The sequence below is a fragment of the Myodes glareolus genome, chromosome 1, assembly GCF_982192425.1.
Source record: "Myodes glareolus chromosome 1, mMyoGla1.1, whole genome shotgun sequence".
Classification (NCBI taxonomy): domain Eukaryota; kingdom Metazoa; phylum Chordata; class Mammalia; order Rodentia; family Cricetidae; genus Myodes; species Myodes glareolus.
Window position 1 is genome coordinate 61,449,019 of NC_142026.1, and position 18,280 is coordinate 61,467,298.

The following is an 18,280-nucleotide window of genomic DNA, read 5'->3' on the forward strand; positions in this document are numbered from 1 at the left end:
TAACTACCCTAACTACATGGAAAGATACTGACCACCCTAACTACATGGAAAGATACTAACTACCCTAACTACATGGAAAGATACTAACTACCCTAACTACATGGAAAGATACTAACTACCCTAACTACATGGAAAGATACTAACTACCCTAACTACATGGAAAGATACTAATGACCCTAACTACATGGAAAGATACTAACCACCCTAACTACATGGAAAGATACTAACCACCCTAACTACATGGAAAGATACTGACCACCCTAACTACATGGAAAGCAGGAACTGCAGCCACTGTCATGAGACCACACCAGATACCCAGGATGGCTTAGGAGAAAGATGAAGAAAACCAAACTCTATCTTGATGTCATCTTCAAGTCCCTGAATTACCAGCCCTGGAGTTGCCTCCTTAGGGCTTCTTTGTCCAAGGGATAATACAGCTCCCTAGTGTGTATATTCATGGAGTCAGGGCTCTCTGGAACCTGGAGAGAAAAGACTCCTGGAACTAGCTCTTGTGAACCAGGCTGGTCTTGAACTCACAGAGATCCGCCTGCCTCTGCCTCCCGAGTGCTGGGATTAAAAGTGTGCACCAGGGGTTGGAGAGATGGCTCAGAGGTTAAGAGCACTGACTGCTCTTCCAAAGGTCCTGAGTTCAATTCCCGGCAACCACATGGTGGCTCACAACCATCTGTAATGAGGTCTGGTGTTGCATTCTTGTCAGTAATGAAGACGCAACACCGGACTCTTCTTAACTGTGGTTTTATTCAGGCCCTTAAAATAATCTTTTCATCCTTTCACTATCTCTCGCAACCTCTTGCTCCTTCTCAACCTCTCGCCCCAGGGAAAAGTCAGTCTATAGCTTAAATAACCTCTGGGTAGCCAACCCCAGCAAGCCATGTGGGAAATGCAGATAGGTCCAGAAACGCGGAAGCAAGCCAGATCTTAGCATTAGCCATATATGGAGTTGTTACACATCTGAGAACACTCACCGTTGGAAAGGTGGAAGGTGGGAATCAGTGCCACCTGTAAGGCATGGCATCACGCAGCTCTCTACAGTCTGGTGCCCTCTTCTGGCCTGCAGGCATACATGCAGACAGAATATTGTATACATAATAAATAAATAAATATATAAAAAAATAAAATAAAAAAATAAAAGCGTGCATCATCACTGCCCGGCTGCCAAAAGCATCTTAAGCCACTTTTTTGTTTTGTTCCTTTTTCCTTCCTTCCTTCATTTGTTTTGCTTTTTGAGATAGGGTTTCTCTGTGTAACATCCCTAGCTGACCTGGAACATTCAATCTATAGATCGGGCTGGCCTCAAACCCACAGAGATTCGCCTGCCTCTGCACCAGGAATGCACCACCACCACCCAGCACCTTAAGTGGGAACAGTATACAGAGCATGCTGCCCTCACTGGGGCAGTATGGAGAGAAGGAAAAGTCCACAATGAGAAGTGGGCAAGACAAGGGGGCACTGAGAAAGCAAGAAAGACCCTAGGAGCAATGGGTGACTGCGGAGCCATCAACAATCTAGCCAGCGCAGTTAATCTGAAAAGGAGGCAATGGGGTAGGCGAGGCAGCTGCTAAGCGGAGAAATGGAGGAGAGGCAGGTCCTATTGGAGACCTTGGTGGGGACACACCAGCTGGGAGTGGCAGGGAGAGGAGGAGAGGGGATGTAGGGTCCTTAGTCGGGAAGAAGGTGGCAGTTGCATGACTGCTGCTGTCCCCAGCTAGGTGTAGGAGATCATGTCTTTGATTAAGTCACTGTGGGACTTGGGCTAGGAAAGTCCTGTCTCTTCTATTTTAACCCTCTGCAATGTCAAATAGAGGAGTTTGGTCTAAGGCACCTCCTGCTATCCTTCAGTATGGTGGCCACTGCTCTAAGTACCCTGTGCGAGAGCTAGAAAGCAAGGAGATGTTAAAGTTGCTTAAGCCGTTAGCGCTCATCCCCAACTTCCCCTGATCCTACCCAGTGCCTGTCTGGCCTCTCTCCCCCGTCCCCACCCCACTATGGGCAGCTCCATATAGGCCTTTGCAAACACAAAGTCAGGTAAGAATACCTTACTATGGAACTTTCAGCCCTTCTGGACCTTGCTGAAGATAAAGCAGATGGCCAGAGGCTCCCCTTCAGACCCTTTGCCGTCTCTGAACCTGAACTGCAGATCTGCTGATAACACATTTGCTAGAGACTGGAGAGGTGCTAGTCACAGTCTGGGCTGGTGGTTGGTCAGGGCCCCAACCTGTGGCTTTAGGTTAAATCCTGTCCTGGATGGGTTTGGGGATACAGGCATTGGGGCAGCTAGCCAGAAGTAGGAGCAGTGTCTCAACCCAGAAGGTGAGAATAGGAACCCTGGGTCACAGGTCCTCACCCCACCTCTAGAGTCTCTTCTGCTGCTGTGAGCAAGGGGCCCCACAGCCCTTTGTCCCTCTGCTCTCACCTTGCCTACTCACGGGGGCACCAATGCCTCCATAGCAGGAAGGGACAGAAATCTTTTCTTCTGAGTCGTGTCCATCATTCAGCATGTCCACCTCATCTTCTGCGGACAGGAACGCCGAGGTCACTGCTCTGGTGCCACAGCCCAGAAAGCACTCTGGCCCTGGGCCCTGGCCAAGATGAAATAGCTTATATACTGCCCCCCCCCTAAGGGTACACAGTCAAGTCAGCAATAAGGCCAGGGCTCCAGGGAGGGAAGGCATAGGCAAAGGCTGAGGTCTACATCCCTGGTCTTCCCATAGGTTCAAGGTACCCATAATCATCCCACATTAGGCAGAGGAGTTCTATGATAGTGTGGGCATTCCTGCTGAGGAGTAGGGCAAGGGCCAGACCTCTGAGCAAAGGGTCGAGAGCTGAAGAGTACAGGGAGCAGACCAGCCGCCCAGCCTCACAAGACCTCAGCATGGCTCTTTCCCTAGCTGCCCGGTTGTAAGGTGAGAGGGGAGGGGCACGGGCAGAGCACACACTCACCATCTCCGTAGATCCTTATCCCTCGCCTCCTGGGAACCCAGGCAGGAAGAAGGAACAAATACAAATTAAGCCTCTTGGAATGCCACCAAGGGAAGGTTCCAGGCCCCATGCAAGGCTAAAAGAGATAGAGGTTAAGCCTCTGTCTCCTGAAGACTCCCCCCATCCAAGCTGTCCTTAGCCAGGGTGAGCTGAGGGACAACATGCTGTACAGTGTTTAACTGCTCCCAACAGAGGAAGACGGAGGGACACTGCAGGACCGTTTTTGGTGGGAAGATTCCACGGCCCATGGAGCTGGCCCTAGCTCCTCTCTGAAGCACAGTGGGCTTGCTGCTTAGCCTCCCTGGATCACCCTGGCTTAAGCAAGACTCCATGTATGTTCAGAAGAGCAACAAGGAAATGGGATGTAGAAAAAGCTTTGCTCCAGGTGTGGCAGCACACGCCTCCAGCACTTTGGAGGTAGGGGCAGGTGAATCTTTGTAAATTTGAGTCCAGTCTGGTCTACAGAGAGAGTTCCAGGATGGCCAAGGCTACACAGAGAAACCCTGTCTTGAAAAACCAATAATAATGATAATAATAACAACAACAACAACAATAATAATAGAAGAAGAAGAAAAAAGCTTTACAAGAGGACCGGAACAAGATATACGGCATTGGCACTTAAGAGCCCAGGCTGACAGGACACTCTTGTCTGCAGAGCCAGTGAGTGAACAGTGAATGACAAGGACTCTCACGGGCCAGGCCTTCCAGAAAGCACCACCCAATCTTTGGTCCACACAAGGCAGTGTTCCCGGAGACATAGAGAGAAGGAAGGTAGCCACAGGAAGCCACCAACTGCTCTCTGTATCTCTGTATTTCCCCTAGACACTATGGTCATTCTCCTCTGGTGAGGGAAAGGGCAAGGAGGACACAGGGCAGGGGCACAAGGACCTAGAGGCCAGCTGGCTCCTTACCCAGGATTCACAGGCTCCGACTCTAGGGGCACCTTCCGTGTCTTGCTAAGAGAGGCCAGAGGTGAGCTCATTGCTCTGGTTTTGAGGTTAGCTGTCAGAAACTCCTGAGAGGAAAGAGGGGAGTCAGCCCTTGGGGACACAGGAGACCCAGGACTTCAGGTCAGGAGGAGGAAACTGTAGCTTTTCCTGAAGAGGAGCACTGTCCAGGAGAAGCAGACCTCATTCCTCCAATGCGGATCGGGGTTCCTGATGTCTGCTGGCTCCTCTGAGCAGCTGACTCTCTGCTCTGAACATGGAGCCCCTTGCCTGTTGGGGTGCAGGGCCTGGAACTTCCCCAAGCTTAGAGTGTGGGCACAGACAGGTGTGTGTTCTTATGGACCCATCACTGAGCTGGTTGGCATAAAGCCTGATCTCCCCGCCTGCAGAACCCAGGAGCCACCCCGATCATCTCAGGCAGAGCGGGCTACCCACAGGCAGGAGTCATTGAAGATATAGCCATGTACCATGGAGGTCAACCGCCTGGGCCCTTGCACATGCCCTGCAGCCCAGCGTTAACTGGCACCTCACTTCCTCCCTGTAAAATGTGCATAGTATCAGCATCTAAAAGACAGGTGACCAGAGAGAGCATGCAAAGTCTCAAAGCATTCTGCCCGGTGCCAAACTCCAAGGCAGGCACATGCCAGCTGAATTGTGGCTGTGTGGGGCCATTGTTATTCATACATGGGACTAACTCTCAAAAATGCTGACTCCCTTCTTCTGATGAGGAATGTGTGTGTGTGTGTGTAAGCCAGCTCTAACTAAAGCTACCACTCTGTTCCCTTCATAATGATTAAAACCTAGCAAGCCTAGAGCCAGAGAAGGGATCTCCACTAGGGAGGGTGTGAAGTGCGTCTTTTCAGACTAAACCCGAGGCAGTCCTCGGGAAATGTGACACTGGCCTTCCCCAATGCACTGGTCGGTTTGTGTCAACATGACACCAGCTAGGGCCATCTGGGAAGAGGGAGCCTCAAAGGGAAAAGGCTCCCATCGGATTAGGCTGTAGGCAAGCCTGTGGGCCGCAGCCCTCTGCTGGCTGTGCCACTCCTAGGCAGGGAGGTCCTGAATTAGACAAAACCAGGCTGAGCAAGTCATGGGGAGCAGGCCAGTAAGCAGCAATCCTCCATGGTCTTTATTTCATTTCCTGCCTGACTTTCCTCCATGCTGGACTATGTCATGGGAAGTCTAGGCCAAATAAACTCCTTCCTCCCCAAGTTCCTTTTGGGCATGGTCTTTATCATAGCAATAGAGAGCAACAAAGGACAGACTGACACTCTCCAATAGGGAGCCCATGCTGCCTGGACAGACTGACATTCTCCAATAGGGAGCCCATGCTGCCTGGACAGACTGACACTCTCCAATAGGGAACCCATGCCGCCTGGAGGCAGCCTCCCTCATCCACCATCCAGCCTCCTGGCCATATCCCTGCATTGCTCTGCGAATCTGGGTTCCCACACGGTTTGGTGGCTAAACAGGACAGCCCCCAGAGGCTTCTTTCACTGATGCCCACAAACAACAAAGACATACCACACCCCTGAACAAACCTCCCCAAGGGCTCCTTTCACCCTTGAATGAAAAACTCAAAGCTGGGCATGGTGATGCAATACCTTTAATCTCAGCACTTGGGGGGGGGGGGGGACAGATCCCAGTATGTTCCGCGTCAGCAAGGGCTACATAGTGAGATCTTATCTAAAAAAAAAAAAAAAAAGGAAGAAGGGGAGGTGGGCAAGGAGGAGGAGGAGGGTGAGGAGAGGAAGAAAATGAAATTCCCTGTTTGCCTCCTCAGTTTATCTGCCCCCCCCCAAAAAAAACCATCTCTGCACTGAATACAGCTAACCAACGCCTTGAACACAGGGCTCCCTTTCACTAGCCTCCTCTCCCGGGAACCAAACTCTTCCTTTTGGTGGTTACCCTAGGCCTTAATGGCTGCTCTCTCTCCAGCCCTAGCCTCCTCTTCTGGAACGGACTCCTCTGACCCATACCCTTCCACTGGCCAGGCTAACCCCTCTATTTTCCTTGTTTCTTCTTAGGCTGTAATTTAGCTCTTTATTTGAAAACTATCAGAGAGACACAGGAAAGCAGTTCTAAGAGGCCCCTTGTATCCACCACTCAGCTTCTTTCTGTAGTTACCATTTCACAGAACTCCAGTAAAGCATGAGGAGCAGGAACTGTTTCTGTGATTTGTGTGTACAGGCTGGTGCCACCTGACCACATGGACAGACGGGGTTTAACAACCGCCATCAAGATGCAGGCCTTTCCCACCCCCCACACTTTCGCCTGAGCCGGAATCGCCCTCTGCCGCCTCACCAGCCTGGACCGCAGGCAACCACCACTGTTTAATCCCTTCAATTTGCTGACTTTATTTATTTATTTATTTATTTATTTAGACAAGGTCTTGGGGACTGCAGTGATGGCTCAGAGGTTAAGAGCACTGCCTGCTCTTCTAGAGATCCTGAGTTCAATTCCCAGCAACCACAAGGTGGCCACAACCATCAGGAATGAGATCTGGTGCCCTCTTCCAGCATGCAGGCAGAACACTATATACATAATAGATAAATAATTTTTTTAAAAACGTGGACCTGTCCACCGCCTTTAGAAAAAAAAAGACAAGGTCTCAGTATGTAGCCCTGGTTGGCCTAGAACTCACAGATCTCAACTGCCTGCCCCTCCTAAGTACCACTCCTGCTCAGCTCTGGAATGTCCTTTGATAAAGTTACATAAGTAGAATCATATACTATATAATCACCTTTTTCCTTATATACTGTTAGCAAGATAGACTTCATATACTTCATCATTTCAAAGTACAAAATTAAGGGGTTTTCAGTCAGGATCTCTGTGCAGTCCTGGCTGTCCTAGAGCTTGCTCTGCAAACTAAGGGAACCACCTGCGGGATCAAAGGCATGCACTACCACCTCTTGGCAAAGGGCTCTTATTTTAATATTTTGTATTGAAACAAGGTCTTACTATTTAGTCCAGGATGGCCTGGGGATCCTCCTGTCTCAGTCTCCCCAGTGCCCAGAGTCCTGCAACTGCCACCATTTACCTACTTGTATGTGCATGGGTGCACGCACACACACACACACACACACACACACACACACACACACACACACACAGGTGCACATGCATGACCACCTGGAGTGTCAGTCCTCAGACGCTCTCCACAGTGTAGTATTATTATTTTTAAATGTATAGGGTTTGTCACTAGCCTGGAAATTGTCACTCTAAGGTGGCAAGCAACAAGCCCTAGGGATCCCCCTGCCTCCACTATCCCAGCACTGGGATGACAAATGCCTACCTGGGACAATGTGGGTTTTTGTTTTATTTTCAGTGTGTATTTTACTTGTTTATTATTTATATATTTGTGTATGTGTACGTGTGTGCACAGGCACATGCACACACCATGGTAAGCATGTGAAAGTCAAGAGGGTATCCCAAAGAAATCAGTGTTCTTTTTCCACCATGTGGATCCTGGGGAAGGAATTCAGGTGGTCAGACACGACAGCAGGAGCCTTTACCCACTGAATCATCTTGCCAACCCTCACATCTGTTTTTTTAAAATAGGTTCTAGAGATGAAAGTCGGGTCCTCAAGCTTCCTAAGCAAGTGCTTCACCAACTAACCTGTCTCCCTAGCCCCTTGCTGTTATTTTCAGACAAGATTTCATTGTTTAACTCTGTCTGGCCTCTCAGTCACAGAGAGTCTCCTAACTCGGACTCCTGAGTGCTGAGATTACAGGCATGAATCATCGAAAGACCCTGTAAAGTCCAGTGTAGTGGTGCACATCTGTGGTCCAGCAAAGGAAAGGGTGAGCTCAAGGTTAGCATGGACTACAGAACATAACCAGGCCAGCCAGAGGCACATGGTAAGGCCTAGCCAAATAGCAAATGAGCAGCAGGGCCGTGGCGGCACACGCCTTTAATCCCAGCAGAGGCAGGCGGATCTCTGTGAGTTCGAGCCCAGCCTGGGCTACAAGAGCTAGTTCCAGGACATCTAGGGCAGTTACAGAAAAACCGTGTCTCAGAAAATTAAAGTAGTAATAATAATAATAAAACAGTTGGGCTGTGGTGGTGAATGCTTTGAATCCCAGCACTCAGGAGGATCACATAGACAGGAGGATCTCTGTGAGTTTGAGGCCAGCAGGCTTATGGTCTACAGAGTAAGTTCCAGGACCGTCAGGACTGCTACACGGAGAAGCCCTGTCACGAAAAACCAAGAAAGAAAAAAAGTCAAAATTAAAAAAAAAACAAACCAAAAAAACCCCTGTGCACTTTAATAGCTTACTGTCCTCTACCTTCCAGTTCCTCCCCACTTCTCCCAGCCAAGCCTAGGTGGTTATTAACAGATCTGCCCCTTCTGGACATTTCCTATAAATGGAGCATAAACACGACTAGGATTTATAGTGAGGGGTGATTAGAGACTAGGTGAATTATGTTATCAGTAAAACAGATTCGCCCAACTGAACCCAACAGTGTGCCACAAAGTCAGCTTCTCCATCGTCCCCCCTTTTTAAATGGAACCTCATCTCCAACTGCATTGTGTTTCTCTCTCCTTTACTCTCGCTTCATCCCGTCAACTAGCAAACCCTTCAGATTAAACTCTGCAATGTCTCTCACAGTGGATTCTTTTTTCTTGTGCCTCTCAGGCCCCTCTGGATGCAATTCTTTCGGGCTATTACACCGCTGGTTTTTAGTTTTACTCTCATCTGATCTGGTGGTGTACCTTCCTTTGAACTCTGGGCCCTGAGGACAGAATGCCTTCAGTGGTCTGGGAGTTTCTCCTGGACAGGACTGTGCCTTCTCCCCGGAGCCAGAAACATGTTGCTGTTGAACCGGCACTTGGGGTTGAAAAGCTAGCCAAGTGCTCTACCACTGAGATAACCTCGGTCTTTAATGTTTATTTATTTGTATTGTATGTGTATTGGTGTTCTACCTGCATGTATATCTGTGTGAGGGTGTAAGATTCCCAGAACTGGAGTTACAGACCGTCATAAGCTGCCATGTGGGTGTTGGGAATTGAACCTGGGTCTTCTGGAAGAGCAGTCAAAGTGCTCTTAACCTGAGCTAACTCTCCAGCCCCTGAATTTATTTTTAATTAATTTTCTTTTTAAGGGCTGGAGAGTGAGCCTAGGGCCTCACACATGCTACACAGGCACTACACTGCTGAGCTACATTTATGGTCTTTATTTATTTTTAATGATAAAATCTTGAGCCAGGCGGTGGTGGCTCACACCTTTAATCCCAGCATTTGGGAGGCAGAGGCAGGCGGATCTCTTTGAGTTCGAGGCCAACCTGGTCTACAAGAGCTAGTTCAGACAAGCTCCAAAGCTACAGAGAAACCCTGTCTTGAAAAAAAAAAAAACCAAAACAACAACAACAAAACAAAACAAAAAAAGAAACCCTGTCTCGGGGAAAAAAAAAATCTTGGACTTAAAAATGGCTCAGAGGTTAGGAGCAATTGCTGCTCTTAAAGAGAGCCTAGGTTTGGTTTCCAGCGGCCACGTGATAGCTCACAACCCCCTAGTAACTCCAGTTCCAGGGTATCTGATGCCTTCTTCTGGCTTCCTCTGACACCAAGCATACAAGGTACACACACATACATGCAGACAACTCATATATACGAATAAAATTATATATACAAAGAAAGGTCTTTGCCCATTGTGGCCCTGAACGGACTCTAAAGTCCAGGCTGGCTTTGAACATGTGGCCCTCCTGCTCCTGCCTCCTGAGTAGTTAGGATTACAGGTCTGCAGGGCCCCAGCCCCAGCCTTCTATTTTGTTCAGTTATTTGTTTTTTAAAGATAGTCTCACTATGTAGGCCAGGCTGGCTTCAAACTCAGAGATCCTCCCCTGCCTCCGGAGTGCTGAGATTAAAGGCCTGCACAATTAACCTGGCCATGCCTTACTTTTTTAAAATTTGAGGCAGGGTCTCGCTGAACTGCCCTAATTGGCCAGAGATGGGTTTCACACTCGCAAGCCTCCTACCTCAGCCCGCCACAACCGATGAAGGTTGTCAGGGTACGGCTGTCGCCTCAGGTGAGGGTTACAAACGCGTCCTGCGCCTCTCTAGAGGACCGAGCTCGGCGACACCCTAGGCTCTGAGACTGCCTGGTAGCTGCGAGTCCAAACCCCGCCCCGAGCGCCCGCCGTCTGCTCCGCCTTCACGCGCGCACACCGTGAGCGGGGTCCCCACGCCCCTCCTGAGCCGAGCCACGCAGGCCGCGGATCCACGGAGTCGGGGCGAGGGCCCTGGCCTGCCGGAGGACTTGGCGGGACAGAAAGGCCTGGAGCCAAGACTCACCACGGGGCCAGCGAGCCGTCCCGCGGCGCCGCCATCTTGTTGTCTCGGGGTTTCCCAGGCGACCGGACCCGAGCACTTCTCATTGGCTAGCTCCGAGAGACTCGCTGACGAATCAGTGGGCAACGACAGCGGCTGTATCCGACCGTGCCCGAGTCGCTTGGAATACTTCAGGTCCCAGAATGCACTGCTCTATGAGGTCAGAGGTCAGAGAGCTTTGGAGGGAGACTCTGGGTCTGAATCAATACTGAGCTAAATTAATCTTGGGGACATAACCTTTCTTTTGTTTTCCCATCTGATCATTCAGAGATGAATTGGACGGATGCAGGTTACTTAATAAATATTTAAATCTCAGTTTCTCCTCTAACTTATGGACTAGATGATACCCTGTAGGAAAGTTCTAATTCTAGCTCCTATGTGGAAGAATTGGGTAACATACTCACTCCTAGTTTGTAAATAATTTCCACTCCCTGTGTAAGATTCCCGGTTAGGGTGTTTTCCCTTCGGGGACCACGACGCCCAAGAACCAAGACTAGTCCACACTGGATGCAAAAGCAAGAGGTAGTTTATTCACACAGGCGCCTGGGACGCAACAGCCTTTGGGTGACTGATGCGCGCCGGGCTGAATTTGGAGTTTGGTTATATAGCAAAAAGCATGTTTACAGAAGCAGATGCATTCTCAGTGGTTATTTCAGATAAAACGATGGGGTTAGGTTAGGGGCAGGTCAGGGAAATATATTTCAGATACGGTCAGGTTAGGGGTAGGTCAGGGAAATATATTTCAGATAGGGTCAGGTTAGGGGTAGGTCAGGGAAATATATTAGCCTGTTGGCGAAGGCTGACCTCTAAGTATCTGACTATAGGTATCCTGTTTTCTCATCAGGGTTCCATCTAGTCTCACGGTGATTGTGGTGGTCTGGGAACAGCTTGACCTGGCCGCAATGGAGATTCCAGATGGGCGGGGATCTTCTCACCCGAGCCTCATAGCTAGACGGCTCAGCGGGTAAAGGCGCTGGCCACCAAGCTTGACCACCTGAGTTCGATCACTGGGACACACATGGCAGGAAAAAATGACTCTGGGGCTGTCTTCTGACTCCCACACAGACACCACCCACATGTACACACAAAATTGAGTTACGAGAGCCCAGGCGGTGGTGGCCCATGTGTTTAAACCCAGCACAGAAGCAGGTGGATCTCTGTGAGGTCAAAGCCAGACTGGTCACAGGCATCTCATTTCCTTCAGGTGTAAAATGAAGATAAAGCCTACTGGTATTAGGGTCACTGGGGTGCTTAAGTGAAGTTAATGCAAAGTACATATGAAAACACCTGTATAGATGTTTGCAAAAATATTTCTTGCCAGGCAGTGGTGGCTGAGGCCTTTAACCCAAGCCCTCTGGAGGCAGAGGCAGGGGGATCTCTGAGTCCAAGGACAATCTCAGCTACAGAGTGAGTCCCAGGACAGCCATGTCGGTCCAGACCCTGTTGGGAGTCGAATGCCAGATATCCTGCATATCAGATGTTTGCATTATGATTCATAACAGTAGCAAAATTACAGTTATGAAGCAGCAACAAAATAACTGTATGGTTGGGGTCACCACAACATGAGGAGCTGTTTTAAAGGTCTCAGCACTGGGAAAGTTGAGAACCACGGCTAAACTCACCTCAGAGTCACTGTCCAACCCCTGTCACTCAGAGCACTGTCGGAGACCCTAGAAATCTCTTTGGAGTCTCCAGCATCAAATAAGCCTTGAGGGCTAGGAGACCTTGGAGTCCTGTCTGCTTAACTTCCACACTGCCCAGGACTCCCCTCTGGGATGGGGCTCCATCGCTCCACTGGCTGCCTCCTTATTCCGTCCATGATCTGAGTCTCTTTTTTGTTGTTGTTTTTCGAGATAGGGTTTCTCTATATGTAGCCCTAGCTGTCCTGGAACTCAGAGAGATCCGTCTTCCTCTGCTTCCTGAGCGTTGGGATCAAAGGCATGTGCCACCACCGTCACTGGCTGAGTTCCTACTCTTGAGTGGATAGAATCTACTTGACTTTTGGGTCATTTCCTGGAAGATGCTTGTCAGGTCTGCCTCCTTTGTGGTTAGGAGTTTACTGGGAGCTGGCAGTTCAGGGAGGAAGTGAACAGAGAGAGGGAGACTGCCAAGCCCGTGGAGTCCCTGAGAGTAAAACCTAGCTCCACCCTTCCTTTCCCCTTTGCCACCCCTACAGCCGCCACCTCTGCCACCTACCATCTCTAATGAAGACCTGTCACCCCCAGCTTATCACAGCTCCTGAAGCCTTTGTGTTCTAAGTCCTACCCTCCGCCTTCCTTGACTTCCAAACATCATGCTCCTTCCCAAGTGTTGGGCTTTTCCTGGGACACATCCCGTTGCTCCTCTAGACTCTCCTTCAAGAGCCAGCGCAGATGCGCCTCCTCCAGGAAACCATCTCAGGTCTTTCTCCCTTCCCTTAAGCAGATGTATACTCTACTGTAAAGCCTGATCACCTTCCCATTCAGTTTTGTGAGCTACAGTGACCCCCGCCCCTCCTGTAGGCAGTGGCCTATGACGTCCTCAAGGGAAGGGTCCCTTTCTTATTCATCTTGCCCCAGCTAGTAAGTAACAATAGACTGGAAGAAAAAATGAGCAAAAAGATGATGGATGAATAGATGGATGGATGGATGGATGGACAGACGGACGAACGGACGATTTACCTTGACAGACATTTGAGGACAGCTTGGGCTACGTTGTGAGTTCCAGGCTAGTCTAGACTACCAGAGTGAGATCCGGTCTCAAAAGCAGCAGCAGCGGCAACAGCAAAGATTTACCTTGAGTGCTCCATCATGTTATTGGGTCATACCTCTCCATGAAAATGAAAATCTTAGGGCAGATCACATGATCACACGGCAGCGTGTGCTGCAACGCCCTCCCCTGCTTTATCCCAGCTCATCGGGGAACAAGCTACATAGTGAGTACCCATTCTGTGTGGGCTGGGGACAGTTATAAAAGAACACTTGGCAGCTGTGCATGGTGGCACAGTGTCACAGGCCTGTAATCCCGTGCACTCACAGGGCAGAGGCAGAGGTGGGAGGATCACAATCATGAAGGGTTGGGGAGAAGGAGAAGGGCAGGGGAGAGAAGAGAGGATACCTGTCCCCTGCCCCTCTCTCCTCCCCCAATACTTGAGAGAGAACTGGGCAACTGGGATGGGGTAGCCATCTAAGGTGCCATGTGTCTACGCATCTCTTCTAAGTGTGAGCATTAACAGTTCCTCTGAGTGGCCAGTCCTGACCACTTGTCTGGATGCACTTTCTCCATTTCTCTCTTCTCACATCCTTATTTCTTCAATATTTATTGAAACCTGAAATTGCCGGCCTTTTTTTTTTTTAAGAAAGTAATTTTATTAAATTATAAAAGTTTCCATTTCCGCCCCTCCTCCCAACACCCTCCCACTCCCCCAACTCCCTCTCCTCCTCCCTCTTCGTCCCTAAGGACAGTCAGGGTTTCCTGCCCTGTGGGAAGTTCAAGTTCCTCCCCCCTCCCTCCAGGTCCAGGAAGGTGAGTATCCAAACAGACTGGATCCCCAAAATCCAGTATATGCAGAGGAAACAAGTCCCAGTGTCATTGTCAATGGCTTTTCAGAAAGACTCCGGGCCAGCCACATTCAGAGAATATTGCCGGCCTTTTTTGTCTTCCCCATTTGAACATCAGCTCCATGAGTAGGGACAGTGTCTTTCTGTTTACTGCTGTGTCCTCAAGGCCTAAACAAAAACCAGTAGCAGGCACACAGCGGGTATTTGAGAAACAGTGAGTATGTCCTGTGATCTGCCTCGCACTTCAGTTGAGTGCAATCTGAGGTCGACCCTGTCTGCTGGGTTCTGATAATTCTGTACTTCCGCTGGGCAGTGGTGGCGCATGCCTTTAATCCCAGCGGGGGGGGGGGGGCAGAGGAAGGCGGATCTCTGTGAGTTCGAGGCCAGCCTGGTCAACAAGAGTGAGTTCCAGGACAAGCACAGAGAAATTCTGTCTCAAAAAACCAAAGGAGGGGGGCACGACTATATTTGCCAGTTCTGATATTTCAGCTGTCTTGTCTTATATGTCTTTGAAAACTCCAGGTGCAGTTGCTCAAAAGTCATATTGATAATTCTATTATCTAGACCCGTCCATGAAACACTCGTCTTCACTGCTTCTGTCATTTGTGTCTTGCTCCGTCCCCGCGAAAGCTGAGCTGCTGTTTCCTGTCTCACTGTCCTGCTGGCGATCTTCTGTCAGTGTGACACAAGCTAGGGTCACCTGCAACGGGGGAACTTCAGCTGAGAAAATGCCTCCAAAAGTTCCAGCTGTGAGCCGAGTAGTAGCTCACGCCTTTAATTCCAGCACTCGGGAGGCAGAGGCAGGCAGATCTCTGTGGGTTCAAGGACAGTCTGGTTTACAGAGTGAGTTCCAGAATAGCCAAGGCTGTTACACAGAGAAACCCTGTCTCAAAAAACAAACAAACAAACAAAACGAACAAAACAATACAACGACAGCAAAAAAAAAAAAAATCCAGCAGTAAGGCATTTTCTTAATTAGTGATTGAGAGGGGAAGGCCCAGGCCATGATGGGTGTTTCTGTTCCTGGGCTGGTGGACCTGGGTTCTATAAGGAAACAGACTGACCAAGTCATGAAGAGCAAGCCAGTAAGCAGCACTCCTCCATGGCCTCTGCATCAGCTTCTGCCTCCAGGTTCCTGCCCTGCTTGACTTCCTGTCCCAACTTCCTTCAGTGATGGACCACAACATGGAAGTGTGAAAACCAAATCAACCCTTTCCTCCCCAACTTGTTTTTTGGTCCTGGTGCAATAGAAACCCTGACCAAGATAATTTCAAACCTTCATCCTGCTACCCAGAGACCAAGTGGAGAACTTATCTGCTTGTTTGGGTCTCTTTTTTTCTTTCCTTTTTCTGTTTTTCTTTTTTTTTCTTTTATTTTCCTTTTCCTTTTTTTTTTTTTTGGTGTGTGGGTGGGATAGCGGGGCTTTTGTTTGTTTGTTTTTGTTTGTTTATTTGTTTGTTTGTTTTCGAGGCAGGGTTTCTCTGTGTAGCCCTGGGTGGCTATCCTGGAATTCACTCTGTAGACCAGGCTGGCCTCAAACTTGGAGTTCTGCCTGCCTCTGCCTTCCGAGTTCCAGGAATGAAGGCGAAGGCACCACTGCCTAGGTCTGTTCATTTTCTTAGGTATTTCTTTTGGAAGAGACAAATACTTTCAGGAGCCCAAACACAGCCTCTACTCTCTCAGCCCATACTTCTTTTGTGCACCCCAACTCCTCAGTATAGAGCCAGGGATTGCCCATGGTAGCCTGGCCAATCGGTGTCAAGGCTTGGCAACGGGGTGAAAGTGGACACCTTAGCCTCACTCATCCTTTCAGACGTCCCTGACACCCGTTAGCCCCATGTCCTACCCTCTGCTGGGTTGGAGAGGTGTCAAGTCCTAGACCAGATCACAAAAGAAGGTACAATCTTTTGTTGTCTGTTGATTTGTGTCTTGTTTTGTTTTGAGACAAGGTCTTAGGCAGCTCAGTGTGGTCTCAAATTCACTACGTAGCCGAGGATGACCTTGAACCTCTAACTCTCCAGAGTGCTGAGATCACGGGGTGTACCACTACACTTGGTTTTAGGTGCTGCAGGGCATGAAAATCAAGTCCTAGGGCCTTCGGGGGAAGTATCTACCGAGCTGCACCCCAGCTCGGAAGACTCAGCTCTTGAAGGTGAAGGGACCCCTCTATCTTGGAAAGAGTTTTACAGAGGAAGTGGAAACTTTCTCTGGGGAGGAGCTTTGTGTGTGAATATGGGGGAAAGGCAGAGGAAATGCCTGCTCTCATTTCCTGAGGCTGAGGCAGCGAGGGCAAAGCCAGGCAGCTGTGGGTGAGGCTAGCTAGGAAGTGGTATACACAGGGCAGTGTTACCCAATGAGGGCAGAAGGCTGGGGGTGGGAGGCTTGGTCTTTATACTGAGGAATTTGGCCTCCAGACCTAAGAAGAGGCGCTGGGCACGTGGACAACTAACTCTCCTGCTCTGTCAGGCTTAGGAGTCCACCTAGAGAAGGAGAACAGCCATTGGGAAGTCAAGCCTGTAGTCCTAGCATTGTCTTTGCCTTACCTCAGTTTTCCCATCTGTCAAGTGGGGCTTTCATAGAGCTCTCTCAGCGTGGCAACCAGGCTTCTATCTATTCTATACTGTCAAGACAGAACAAAGCTGCTCAGAGGCCAAGAGAGGCAAATGCTTGAAACCCTACATCCTTTCTTGGTTATGGACAGACAGAGACATCTCTGCATGTCCAAGCCTTCATGACTCTTAAAGACGTTCCCAGAACCCTCATGCTCCGTCCCACAGTACACTGCACTACACCCTCACCAGTGGAAGCTTCACCTCATACCTCACATCTCAGGATCCGAAAAGGAAACTTAGGGGCTTTGCGAGCTAATAGTTCCAGGAGTGGTCAGTAGTAGAGCACATGCTTAGTGTGCAGTCGTGGGTTCAATACCCAGTGCTGAGAAAAAATAACTAAATAAAAATAAGTTTTTTTAAAAAAGTTATTTATTTATTACATATACAGCAGCTGAGAACCTCAGGACTGAAGGTGAAAGAGCAAAAGAGGTGACCAATGGGACAGGGGAACGTCACCCCCCCCCCCCCCCACTTAAGCTTGAGCCTTACTTCTTTATCCCTCTTAGCTTTATCACAGATCGAGGTCCCTAAGGCCCACTCAGATTTTACCTAAACTTGTGACAAAGGCCCTGACCCATATGAGGGAAGACAAGGGGAATCCCCTTTATCCTCTGGCAAGCAAATGAGACACCAAATAGACTAAGCCAGAGAAAATGGGTGAGGCAGGAGCTGGGCTGCCCAGCAGAGGAAGTGGAATAGGGATTCAAGATTTAATCAGAGACTGGCGACTACTTGGCTAGCTTGGGTGAGGTCCTTTGATCCTCAGCACCACATTAAAGGGAAAATGAAACAGCAGCAAATAAGACACTTCCATCAGTACACCTGAGAATAGCCCTGGAAGTTTCATACATGGCAAAGGCATCGGACAGACCTGAACTCAAGTTCAAATAATTGTTGAACTTGACAAGTCATTTTTTTTTTATCAGCCAAAAGGGGATAATTATTGCCCAGTATCACTGAGACCACAGTTTTGGTTTTGCTTTTTTTTTAAATGTGTAAGTTAGGGCGCTCTCCAAACAGTTTTGGGGACTTTTCCATAGCGCTGCCACAGCAGAGAGCCACAGCTGCCATCTCCCAGTTCCCGGGTTCCAGACTGAGTTCACCTGCTCTCCTCCCAATTGTGCCCTCTCAGAGCGCCCTGAGTGACTCAGCTCCTTTCTTCACTCAAATCCCAAAACACGAAGTCTTAAGAGACTCCAGAAGGGGCCATCAAGTTCTAGATCAAGAACATCTCGACCAAGCATCACGGGCACTTAAACTGGCCCCAAAGCTAGTTTGATTCCCATCTGGAGAGGCTTCAGCAGCCGCTCAATCAAGCATCCAAAACAACCGGCAGCTGCTTCACCATTCTTGGCTAGTGTTAAAACAAATAGTGATGACACACCCCTTTGATCCTAGTACTCAGGAAGCAGAGGCAGGCTTGTTATCTTTCTTTTTTTTTTCTTAATGATTTATTTTTATTTTATGTACATTGATGTTTTGCCTGCATATATGTCTGTGTGAGGGTATCTAGAACTGAAGTTACAGATGGTTGTGAGCTGCCATATAGGTGCTGGGAGTTGAACCCAGGTCTTCTAGAAGAGCAGCCGGGGCTCTTAACTGCTGAGTTATTTCTCCAGTCCCTTTTTGGTGCTTTTTAAAAATAAGTTATTAGCCAGCAGGGTGATGCAGGCCTGCAGTTCCAGCACCCAGCAGGCTGAGACAGGAGGATCCTGAATTCAAACCCTCAAAATAAGGATTATCACTGGGGTGGTAGTGGCCGATGCCTTTAATCCCAGCACTCAAGCCATCTCTGTGAGTTCAAGGCCAGCCTGCTCTGCAGAGGGAGTTCTAGGACAGTCAGAAAA

General features: G+C 49.1%; 1 pseudogene across 1 annotated transcript in view; it reads right to left on the bottom strand.

The window, feature by feature from the left end:
* Window positions 1–10,349, bottom strand: part of LOC148123385 (UBX domain-containing protein 11-like) — a 31,686-nt pseudogene extending 21,337 nt beyond the window's left edge. The window contains exons 1-4 of the transcript XR_015738863.1: window positions 10,247–10,349; window positions 3,912–4,015; window positions 2,962–2,990; window positions 2,435–2,533 (exon numbers count right to left, since the gene is read on the bottom strand). The product of XR_015738863.1 is annotated as a UBX domain-containing protein 11-like (transcript). The remainder of the gene's footprint in view (window positions 1–2,434; window positions 2,534–2,961; window positions 2,991–3,911; window positions 4,016–10,246) is intronic.
* Window positions 10,350–18,280: the final 7,931 nt, after the last annotated feature.